The 11044-nt window shown below is 40.3% G+C and overlaps 1 protein-coding gene across 1 annotated transcript in view; it reads left to right on the forward strand.

Moving 5' to 3' along the window:
• The window catches only part of TRHDE (thyrotropin releasing hormone degrading enzyme), a 427616-nt gene that overhangs the window by 214734 nt on the left and 201838 nt on the right, over nt 1-11044 (forward strand). The window lies entirely within an intron of this gene.

Consider the following 11044-nt stretch of genomic DNA (forward strand, 5'->3'; position numbering starts at 1 on the left):
AGGAAAGTGATTGCAGAAATGAAAAAAAAAAAAAAGTCTTTTGAGTGCGTGGCAGGAGGATCAGCAAAAACACTGACTGCACAGGATGGCCTAATGCTAATTCAGGAGGATGCTAGGAGTTTGAGAACTTAAAAGCGAGGCTGGTGAAGACAAGTGGTGCTGGTAAAAATTCTATTGCAGGTCAAAATCTAAGCCAAAACATGTCTTCTTTGAATGATAGATGTCTAAAACGAACGTCCATTAGGAGAAATGTGTATTTTGCCTTAACTCTTTGAAGACTAATTCTTAAATTTGGTGAGAATATATCCAAGAAGAGCTAAGGTTAAACTTCTCTTTGTCAGGATCAGCAGTTAGCGTAATGGCTATGTCGCTGGACTCCCATGTAGTCAACCACAGTTTGAGTCTCAGACCCGGTGGCTTAAACTGACGCTGGGCACATATGTGTGCATGCCCAAGATCCTGAGAGGAGAATGGAGAAGGGATTGCAGCGTGGCCATCCCCCTGGGGGGTGATTTCTCGCATTCTGTCTTTCTGTCTCTCTGTCTCTCTCTCTCTCTTTCTGGCAAGGGCATGTGCCCTTTAGCAAAAACTTCTCAAAACAAAACAAAACAAAACAAAACTTCTATTTGTCAAATGAACTTAAAAAGAGTTATTCAAAATCGAGTTTGTGAGAAATCTTTGGTATTGTACTTGAAAGGAAGAAAAAGGATAGCTGTTCTCATGTTATAAATACCAGTAGTGGGTGACTTTTATGAGTTCTATCTTATTAATATTATTTGAAATTCAGTTTATATTTTTATTGGCCACATACGTTAGAACAGAGAGTTTTACTTATTTATCTTTTTTTTTTTATGAAAGAGAGTGTATACACGTGCCTGAGAGAGTAAAAGAGTGAGGGAGAGAAAAAGCATCCCCTCATGGGGGGTATCGCAATCCTTTTTTATCCAGATCCCTATCCTGTCAAGATCCTGGGCATGTGCACAAGCACTCAGCATATTTTGCAGGCTCCCAAAGTTGGGAGTCAAACTGGGCTTGGTAATGTGGGAGCTAGGTTCCTCTGAATAGCATTCCACCACTGTACTGTGGGGACTCAATACAACTCAAGAGTTTTATTTTTTAAACTTAAACATACATGCCTGTAAAAGTAGTGTCTTGAGCAAGTGACAGTCATGGCAAAGTCAAAATGCAACTTTTTTAAAAAGTGCTGTGACTTTAAAATTTATTTATTTTCCAGGAATGATAATATGGGCATGTCCTATGATTGTTGTATGGCTCTCTCTTAAGCAAGTCCTGTGCTGCTTTAAATGATAAAATAAAATTTCCTTCTCAATAACTAACATCTCGAATATAGGGCCAGCCAGTGGTGTGTTGGTTAAGGTGGCTGGATCCCGCCTGGCCAATTGTGTGGTTCAAGTCCCCAACCCGGTGGCTTGAAAGTCATGTCAGGTATGTGTGCATGTATGTCCAAATCCTGGAAGGAGAAATGGAAGAGAAGGAATTGCAGTGTGACCATTCCTTATGGGAGGTGACTTCTCAATTTCCTTCTCATGGTGGGTGATTTCTCAATTTCCTTCTCTCTGTCTATCACTTTTTGGCAAATATATGAACCATCTAGCGAAACTTAAAACGAATCCCTAGTGTAACATATTAACAATACTTCATCTTCATTCAAAGATAGGATGATTCCTTCCTTTCCCAAATTAAGGCCTGTTATGTATTTGATTCCCGAAGGTGGGGAAGAATTAGAGAGATGTCTAAGAGTGATATCATTGATTTATCATGTTTTGTGCTTAGGAGTAAGTGCTTTACATGTTCTGTCTCACTTAATCTTCACAGCAACTTGTAAGACAAGCACTGTTAACATCTCTGTCTAATCAGTGAGAGAATGGAGGCTGAGAGAGGTCGAACAAGTTGTTCAAGGTCTCACAATTTGTATTAAGCCTGGGTTTGGATCCCAGGAAGTATGGAGTCCAATGCTTGAAACTTTGACCATTAAGCCCATTGTCCTCTCCATATAGCTAGAAAAATAACTTGGACTGTGATTGAAATGCTGCTGGAGTGTGGCATGAAAGACAGCATTAAAGGTGAAGTTTAAAGGGGTAAGTGAGGCAAGAGCAGAAATTACTTAGGTCAGAAGCCTGGGGATTTGAGGGTGAGATAGATATGGGAAGGAAGGACCAGAGCAGAGTTCAGAACTCATCTGTGAATCTGAAGGGAGTGGACTTAAGCAATACTTAGCCCAGTGGAAGGGAGATGATTTAAAGGAGCAGCAGAGAAGTTCTCATGGCAGAGCGTCAACCCAAGGAACCAATGACCAAAGTTGTAGAATTGAAGGCCTTTTTTTGGATGGATATTGGTGATAACTATACATCTGTTTAGCTTGAAATCAGCAAAACCAATTGTAAGATACATTCATCACAAGGGAAACATATTAGGCAATGAATATTTGAACTTCAGCCAAGTGGTTGACCCTATGCTAGGCACTGCAAATGCAGCAGCTGAGATGAACTCAGCCCCAGCTTCATGGATTGGCTTGGTCTTTCAGCTTAGATGTTAATTTTCTCCCAGAAGCTTCTCCTGGCCCTACAATCTAAAGTATCCTCCCTCCTACCCTATTATTCTTTAACATAGCTCTGTGTTATTTTCATCATAGTCCTGATAGCAATTTCAAATTACCTTGATTTATTTATCTATTTGTGCATCATTTAGCTTCCTGCCCGATTAGCTCTCCCACACAAGCTGGAATGTCAGCTGAGTGGAGAGCAGTGAGCTAGCAGTCTTCTTGGCTGGAATGAAGGATTCATAAGATGGATTTGGGAGGTTTCCTTCCTTTTGGATCTTTAGAAATAGTTGAGTGGAATGGAGGTGAGCTCTTCTTTAAAAGTTTTGTGGAATTCAGATATGAAGGGCTCAATGAATGAACTGAAAGAAATACACTACACCACACTAACAGGGACAATTGGAAAGATCAGTTGTTCCTGTGAAAAGGATCTATGGAATGTTGTCTGTTCTGAGGCCAAAACTTTTAGTATTCATGCACTTTAAGTTTTCAGAGCAGAAAATCTCACACTGAACCACGGACCAGTGCTGCTTTTAGGGAGAACACCACATCCTCTGATCACACTGGGGGTTCCACAGCAGGTGCGTTCTCTGTGATGGTATGAGGGGATGGGCTATGGAGCTGATGCTTCCAACTTGGTGAGGATAATATTTCTTTTCTTGACAATCCACCTCCTATGTTCCAGGACTTCCTGTACTTTTTCAGGTTTAAGATTGAAGTCTGAGGTTTGGAGTTCTAAAATTAGCAGCGATTTGCTTAGCTAATCACGAAATATTTAGATAAAGAAACTGATGACAATTTCAGAATGAATAGACACGTGGGTCTGGGATGACTGGAAGGCACAAATTAGCTGGTGAGGAAATATTGCTAAAAAAACTCAGGACTTTAGAAGAGTGTGGCTTAGGCAAAAGCAAAATTGTGGAGAGAGCAGGACGAGTGAGACTTACCAAATAGCATCTCCTCTACTCTTTTCCGCATTAGAGCATGCACGTGCAGCCATGTGACAGGGAATATATGAGCTGAGGATACCAGACTCTTTCACACTGAAACAAGGGCTTGGCTGAGCTCAAGACTGGGGGCAGGCATCGCGTTTTTAGCTGACTGGCTGTGATGATCTGTAAACTAAGAATCTGACTATGGCAGAGAGGAGAGGACCAGAGTGGCACCCATTTTGTTGTTGTTGTTGATGCTGGTTATTTAATATTGTCGAATATGTTAAAGTGTATTTTTAGCTTGCAAGGTTAAACATTGGGTAACTGTAGTAACACTGCCATTAATGTAGGAAATTGGGTTGGTTGGCATGTACTATTAGGCTCACCTCATCTGGTGATTCTTTAAATTTTTCCACATGATCGCAAGGTTCTTCCTAGCATGGTACTCTTAAGGTAGTGGAGCATTATTTTAGGGTACATAATTTACCCCAGACTATAAAAGAGGAAGCACTAAGGCTTTCGTAAAGTTTAAGTCAGATTAGAGGGAAAGGACCATGGGGCGTATGGTTTACACATATTACCCCTGCTACATGGAGGGCTGAGAAAAGAGGGGGTTAGGCATGCCCAGGCTGGGCAACATAGTGAGACTTTGTTTCTAAAATATAAAAAATAAAATGGGGAGGGCTGACTTCAGAATCATATTTCATAGGGGGCCTATCAAATAACTGTCTGCTATAAGATACTTGGATATTTTTGTCTAGAGCTTGGAGAGAGTTGTCTGGGTATGGGAGTGGTGATGGATGACACTGGAGAGCTTGAGAACACTCAAAAAATAAAGAAGTAAGAGGTGACTGTCTTAGGCAATTTGTTCCAATAAAACAAAATATCTGAGACTGAGAAATACACAATAGAAATTTACTTTTCATAGTTCCAGAGGCTGGAATGTCCAAGATTAGGACATCAGCCAGTTTGCTGTATGGTGAGGGTTGCTCTGTTCTTCAAAGTTGATGATTCATTGATGCATCTTCAGGAGAGGAAAAATGCCTGTCCTCAGCTGATGGAAGAGACAAAAGGCAAAAAAGGCCTAAATCAGTCCCTATAGTCCTTTTATAAGGCACTATTCCATTCTGCCCATCCTCATGACTTAATCATTTCCCCAAACGTACTGTGTTTTAATACCACCACAAAGGACTAAGTTTCAATATGAATTTTGGAAGGCACACATGCAAAGAATGAGTAACACACACACACACACACACACACACACACACACACACACGGAAAGCCAGATAGAGATCCTAGGAACTTTGAGCCAAGTGTGGTGTGGTGGTTGGGGCAGCAGGATCCCACATGGCCATGACGTGGTATGACCTGGCTGCTGAGAAACACACCTGGTAAATGTGCATGTGCCCAATATCTGAAAGGAAGGAGAAATAAAGAAGAAGGAATTGCAGTGTGATGTTCCCCATGGGGGAGGGTTGCTTTCTCACTTTCCTTCTCTTTCTGGTGAGCACACACACACACACACACACACACACACACACACACACGGAAAGCCAGATAGAGATCCTAGGAACTTTGAGCCAAGTGTGGTGTGGTGGTTGGGGCAGCAGGATCCCACATGGCCATGACGTGGTATGACCTGGCTGCTGAGAAACACACCTGGTAAATGTGCATGTGCCCAATATCTGAAAGGAAGGAGAAATAAAGAAGAAGGAATTGCAGTGTGATGTTCCCCATGGGGGAGGGTTGCTTTCTCACTTTCCTTCTCTTTCTGGTGAGCACACACACACACACACACACATGGAGGTCTCTGGGTGAGAATCCAAAACAACCCAGAACCTTCCTATGCGGGTTAGCCACCCAGAGCATTGTGTTTTACCACTGTGTCACTGAACAGTCATTCCATTATTCTTTATGTTACTATTCCTATATAAAGCATGATGCTTTCAGCAACTCAGACAGGATTTTACAAATAGATTAAAAGCCTTCAATGTTAGGACCAGCAGGTAGCGTAATGGTTCTCTTTCTCGTGAGCACACACACACACACACACACACACACACACACACACACACACAGAGTCAAAATTGAAAAAAAAAGAAATTCTAGGAACTTCGATTTTTAAAAGTTACAGGATGACAGGAAAGTGAAAACACAAACAAGCAAAATGAGAAAAAAAAAAAAACCCACAAGGGGTGATGCTAGGAAATGGTGGAAAAACATGCTATCTTGTAATTATGGACACTAGTCAACAGTATAGTTCTTTTTTTTTTTTTTTTTTGGAGAAGTTTTTGCTATAGGGCACATGTGCTTGCCAGAAAGACAGATAAAGACAGAGAAACAGAAAGCGAGAAATCATCCCCGTGGGGTATGTCCACGTCGCAATCCCTTCTCCTCCATTCTCCTCTCCGGATCTTGGGCACGCACACACACGCGCTCCGCGTGAGTTTAAGCCACCAGGTTTGGGACTTGAACTACGGTTGACTACATGGGAGTTCAGCGACATAGCCATTATGCTAACTGCTGGTCCCAACAGTACAGTTCTTATCAATACCAAAAATGATAAAAATTGAGAAGTGTCTATGAAATGTTGTGATTTTCAGTTATTCAGTTGTTTCCACATAGTGTTAAGATAGAAGCCAAATTGTAATGTATTGAGGGTGAGTAGGAGGGAAGCATCTAGAAAAAGTCAGATTTTTATGTTAATTTGTTATCTCATTCACTAGTTTTAGATGCATTATTTCTTATCTGTCTATAGTTTTTCTGGACTATAATAATTAATTAGAAGCAGAATATGATGCATACTTTTTTCTAGGATTATTGAATTTCCAAATAAATTAGATCTGAAACATTTGAATTTTCTTCTGTTTTCAAGGCATATTAAAGAGTTATACATACAAATGTAGATAGACATAGACCCATGACTAATTTATTTTGCAAAAATCAAAATACTGTAATTTAATTCATTGCGAATAAATGCAATCTGCTTCAAGTAAACAAAGACTATTTTAGTTACCTAGGTATTTTTTTAATAGCTTCATTGAGGTATGGTGACATGCAATAAACCGCACTTATTTAACATGTACAATTTGATACGTTTTAACATTGTGCATACCCATGAAATAATCACCATAATGACTACGTATCACTATCAAAAGATTTCTGCTGCTATGTTAGAACCCCAGGCAATCACGGCTATGCTTTCTGACACTATAGTTTCTATGTTATGGAATTTCATATAAATGGCACAAGTCATGCAGTACACACCTGTGTGTGTGTGTGTATGTGTGTGTGTGTGTGTATTTCTTACTCAGTATAGCTATTTCGAGAGTCACCCATGTCGTAGCTTGTATTTATCTGTCATTTCTTTTCATTGATAAGTAGTATTTTGTTGTATGACTATACCACATTTTATTTGTTTGATGGACATTTGGGATGTTCCTAGTTTTTTTGCTATTAAAAATAGAGCTATCGTGATAATTTTTGTACAAGTTTTTGCATGGATATATGCTTGAGGCAGATGCTTTTAAATGATAAAACTATCACGTAAGATTCTTGAGTTGTAAGTATAGAGCACGGCATAGTTAAAATATCTCTCCATAGTTTGAACGAAATCCAAGTTTCTTCAGTACTTTGTTATAAGGTTAGGAGCATAACTGCCTACATGTAGGAGTGTAATCTAAGCTTTGTCCATTTTGCTTTTACTCCTCTCTGCCACCTATAAATACGGCTTCCCATATCGATTATAAAACCTCTCTATTTCTGAGCAGCTGCCCCTTATCACTGATCATTCTGTGATTTGCTCTGCCCCTCAATCACTTGGTCTGAATCTAGCTCCATTTGTGAAAAGAGTCTTGTTTGGTTGATGGATAGTCTTGTGTCGCAGGCCCACTTCTGTGCCTTCATCCCTCTGGATACCAATATACACCCAGCTGCCTTCTTGTATCACCAGTGCCTGATATCCGGGGTACCAGCTTTCACCAGCTGCCTCCACTACCTGCTTATTCTGCTAGGCAGGTTTTTACTGTCTCATAACTGCCCCCTAAGTGCACTTTCTCCTTTATTCCAAACTGCTAGACTGCATTTGACTCATAGATTTAAAGTATTCTCTCTGTGCTATTTGGACCAATCTAAATCCCAGTGTGTCGCTTGATCTGCTCTCTTAATCCTGGGGACTTGACTTCTCTTGGTTCTTAGAGGACTACCACATACAGAATTGCCACTGTTTCCAATAAGCTTCCTTCTGAAGGATGGTCCACGTGTTCTTCCAAGTAAATGACACCAGACCTGCTACTGCTGTCGCCATTCACCAGGGACAGGCAGAGTTGACATTTCGGTTCTGTTGCCTAGTTTGTAAAATTTACGCGAAGTCTGAAGTTAACTATATATTTTAAGTTGTCTATTATTGTTTTCTTTCATGAAACTGAGATACAGAGAGAGGAAGAGAGAGGAAAACACACTCATGCTGCGTTGTCTCATTCCTTCAGCCCTCCCAACCAGCCAGGATTGTGGGCACACACGTACCTGGCATGCGCTGATCTTCTACGTGGATTCAGCATTCCTTGCTCATTTTGTTACTGCTGCGCCACCAAGTCAGCCTTTACCTTAAAAGCTTAAGTGGAATAACATTTATTTGTTACATACTTGTGTTTGTACTAGTTCTCTGGTCTACATTCCTCCCTTTGTATACTTCAGCCACACCAAACTTCTTTCTATCTGTCCAGCATAGGCCTAGAGTTATTAACATCTCAGGTGAAATGTGAATAATTATCTTAGAGAGGCCTGTTTTGACCACGCTACAGCTACCTCACTCCACCAATAAATCACTATCTTACTCTGTTATATTTTCTTTATAGCATTTATAACTTACTAAATCTCTTTCACTCCTTTACTACTTATTAATTGACCTCCTACCCACCTACTTATATATATGAGCACCATGACAGCAGGGGAGCAAGGAGCTTGAAGTATGGAATGAAACAATGCTTATATTGAGCAAAAGAGATACTTAGTACATATTTCTTGTATATATGAATGCATAAATTACTCTGTCTGCCTACTGAAATTCTATTTATCTTTTGAAGTCTAATTCACATGCTGTTTTTCAAGGACCTCCCCTATCAGATTTGTTTTGTCTCTTACAGAGTGCTTTTAATTTTTTATTTGACCTTATTTTCTTTTGTGTGTGTGTGTGTGTGTGTGTGTGTGTGTGTGTTGTAAATGTCATGCCCTCATTCTTAGAATAAAATATAGTGGAACACAGGGACCATATTTGACTTACTTGAATATTCAGTTTAGATTATTTTCAGTGATATTGAGAAGATAGTTGTTAAAAATCAAAAATAAATGAAGATATTACAAAACCACTGAGTGTAATATATTTTTCTTATTATGAAATATTTAAAGCATATGGAAAAGAATCAGTAACATCATAATCAATACCATTGTACCCCATCACAAACTCAAAAAAGTTTATATTAAAGACACATTTGAAACCCCTTTGTGACTATCCCTCATCCCTTTCCCTTCCTTCCTTCCCTGAAGGAGTGATTCTGGATCAGGTGCCCATCATTCCTGTATGTATGTGTTTGCGTGTGTATTTTATCATTTCTCTTCATCACTCTCTGTATTCATGTGTATCATTTACAGCACACAGTATGAATCTTTTTGTTCCTTACTTATTTTCCCAACATTGTGTTTCTCAAATTGTCCATATTTTTATATGCAGTGTTATACTCTAGAGGTGAGATCATTTATTTTGATTTTTGTATAGTATTCTCTTACCATTTGATTGTAAGTACAGTATTCTTTAACAATTCTTTGTCAATCTTGCTGAAAGACATTTAGGTTTCCCTTTTACTCTTGCAAACAATACTGACTGCAGCAAACATTTTGGTGTAATGGTTCCATGGTATCCTAAAGAGTTAATTCATGGTTTATATTGAGAAGTGGAACTTCTGGGTCAACACCTATGACTGCTATGGAATTGTGATAAAGAGCACTAGCACATGGGACCAGCAGTTAGCATAATGGCTATGTCGCTGGACTCCCATGTAGTTGACCGCAGTTCGAGTCCCGGACTCGGTGGCTTAAACTCACGCTGGGTGTGTGTGCATGCGTGCCCAAGATCCCAAGAGGAAAATGGAGGAGAAGGGATTGCGGTGTGGCCATCCACTCTGGGGGGTGATTTCTTGCTTTTTGTCTCTCTGTCTCTCTCTGCCTGACTGGTGAGCGAATGCGGCCTATAGCAAAATCCTCTTCAAAAAAAAAAAAAAAAAGAGCACTAGCACAGGGTCTGCAGATGGCAAAATGGTTATGTCACTGGGCTCCCACACAGCTGACCACAGTTTGAGCCCTGGACCCGGTGGCTTAAAACTCATGCTAGGTGCTTGTGCATGCTCAAAATCCAGAGAGAAGAATGGAGGAGAAGAGACTGTGGTGTGGCCATCCTCTCTAGGGGGGAGGGGGGAGTGATTTCTTGTGTTCTGTCTCTCTGGTGAGCACACATGCCCTAGAGCAAATATCTCTCTCTCTAAAACAACAACAACAACAACAACAACAACAACAACAAAACTAACACTAGAGCTTAGCTACTCATTCAGATCTCTACCTTGCCATTTGCTACCTTTTGCAGGAAGCAATGAACACCAGCAATTTTTAGCCAGTTTCAGGAACATATGTCCCCTACCTCAACCACTGGCACCAAGCAGTTGACTTGGCTCAAGTCCTGCTGGCTCTGGTGGAATATGCCAGAGCCAATTCCCAGCTACCATTACTCCAGAACCCAGCAGGCCTGTGGCTTCACATGCAATCCCACTTTACATTTCTGTACCATTTCTAGCCCATGGAGAGGCTTATTTTTGAGCCTGGAGATATTTTTCAGTTTTCCCTTTTAATATTTTATTTATCATGGCTGCGTCTGGAGCAGAGGGAGTGAGTACCTCAAAGCAGGAACTTACTGTGTCACTAGAACCAGAAGTCAATAATACCTCTACAACCTTTAAAAAGAAACATGAAACTTAAATTCTCATTGTAGATTTTCAGAGCTGGAAGGCATGGGAGAGATAATTAAGGCCAATGACTTTATTTTACAGGTGAAGGAATTGTGGTCTTAAGAAATTAAGTGATTTGCCAGAGTCACATATCGAGGGGCTAGTAGCAGGGCCAGACTAAAAATGATGGGTCCTCTCAGTAGTCGTTTTGTCTCTGTATCCATTGTCACAGCTTTCTTTATACTGTCGTTCCATATAATATTTTGTTTTTAACAGAACTGAATCATACATTGAATATAAGCAGAAAAATGACACCACATTTTAAATTGATATAGAATGCTTTCTCTTGGAAAATATTGAGGTGAAAGTAAGAATGTAGTATTCACCACGTTGAGCTGAATATATTTGTATTAGAAGGCACAACCCCTTTAACTCTGTGGATTGCTGCTGCATGGGGTCTCCTTGGTTTTCTGAAACTCGCTAGGATGGGCCCATCAATAGCGGTGCCGAAACTCCCGACCACCTATAGGTCTGGGCCTGAGTGAGCCATGATGAAA

The sequence above is a fragment of the Tupaia chinensis genome, unplaced genomic scaffold, assembly GCF_000334495.1.
Source record: "Tupaia chinensis unplaced genomic scaffold, TupChi_1.0 Scaffold000168_1, whole genome shotgun sequence".
In the NCBI taxonomy this organism is placed as follows: domain Eukaryota; kingdom Metazoa; phylum Chordata; class Mammalia; order Scandentia; family Tupaiidae; genus Tupaia; species Tupaia belangeri.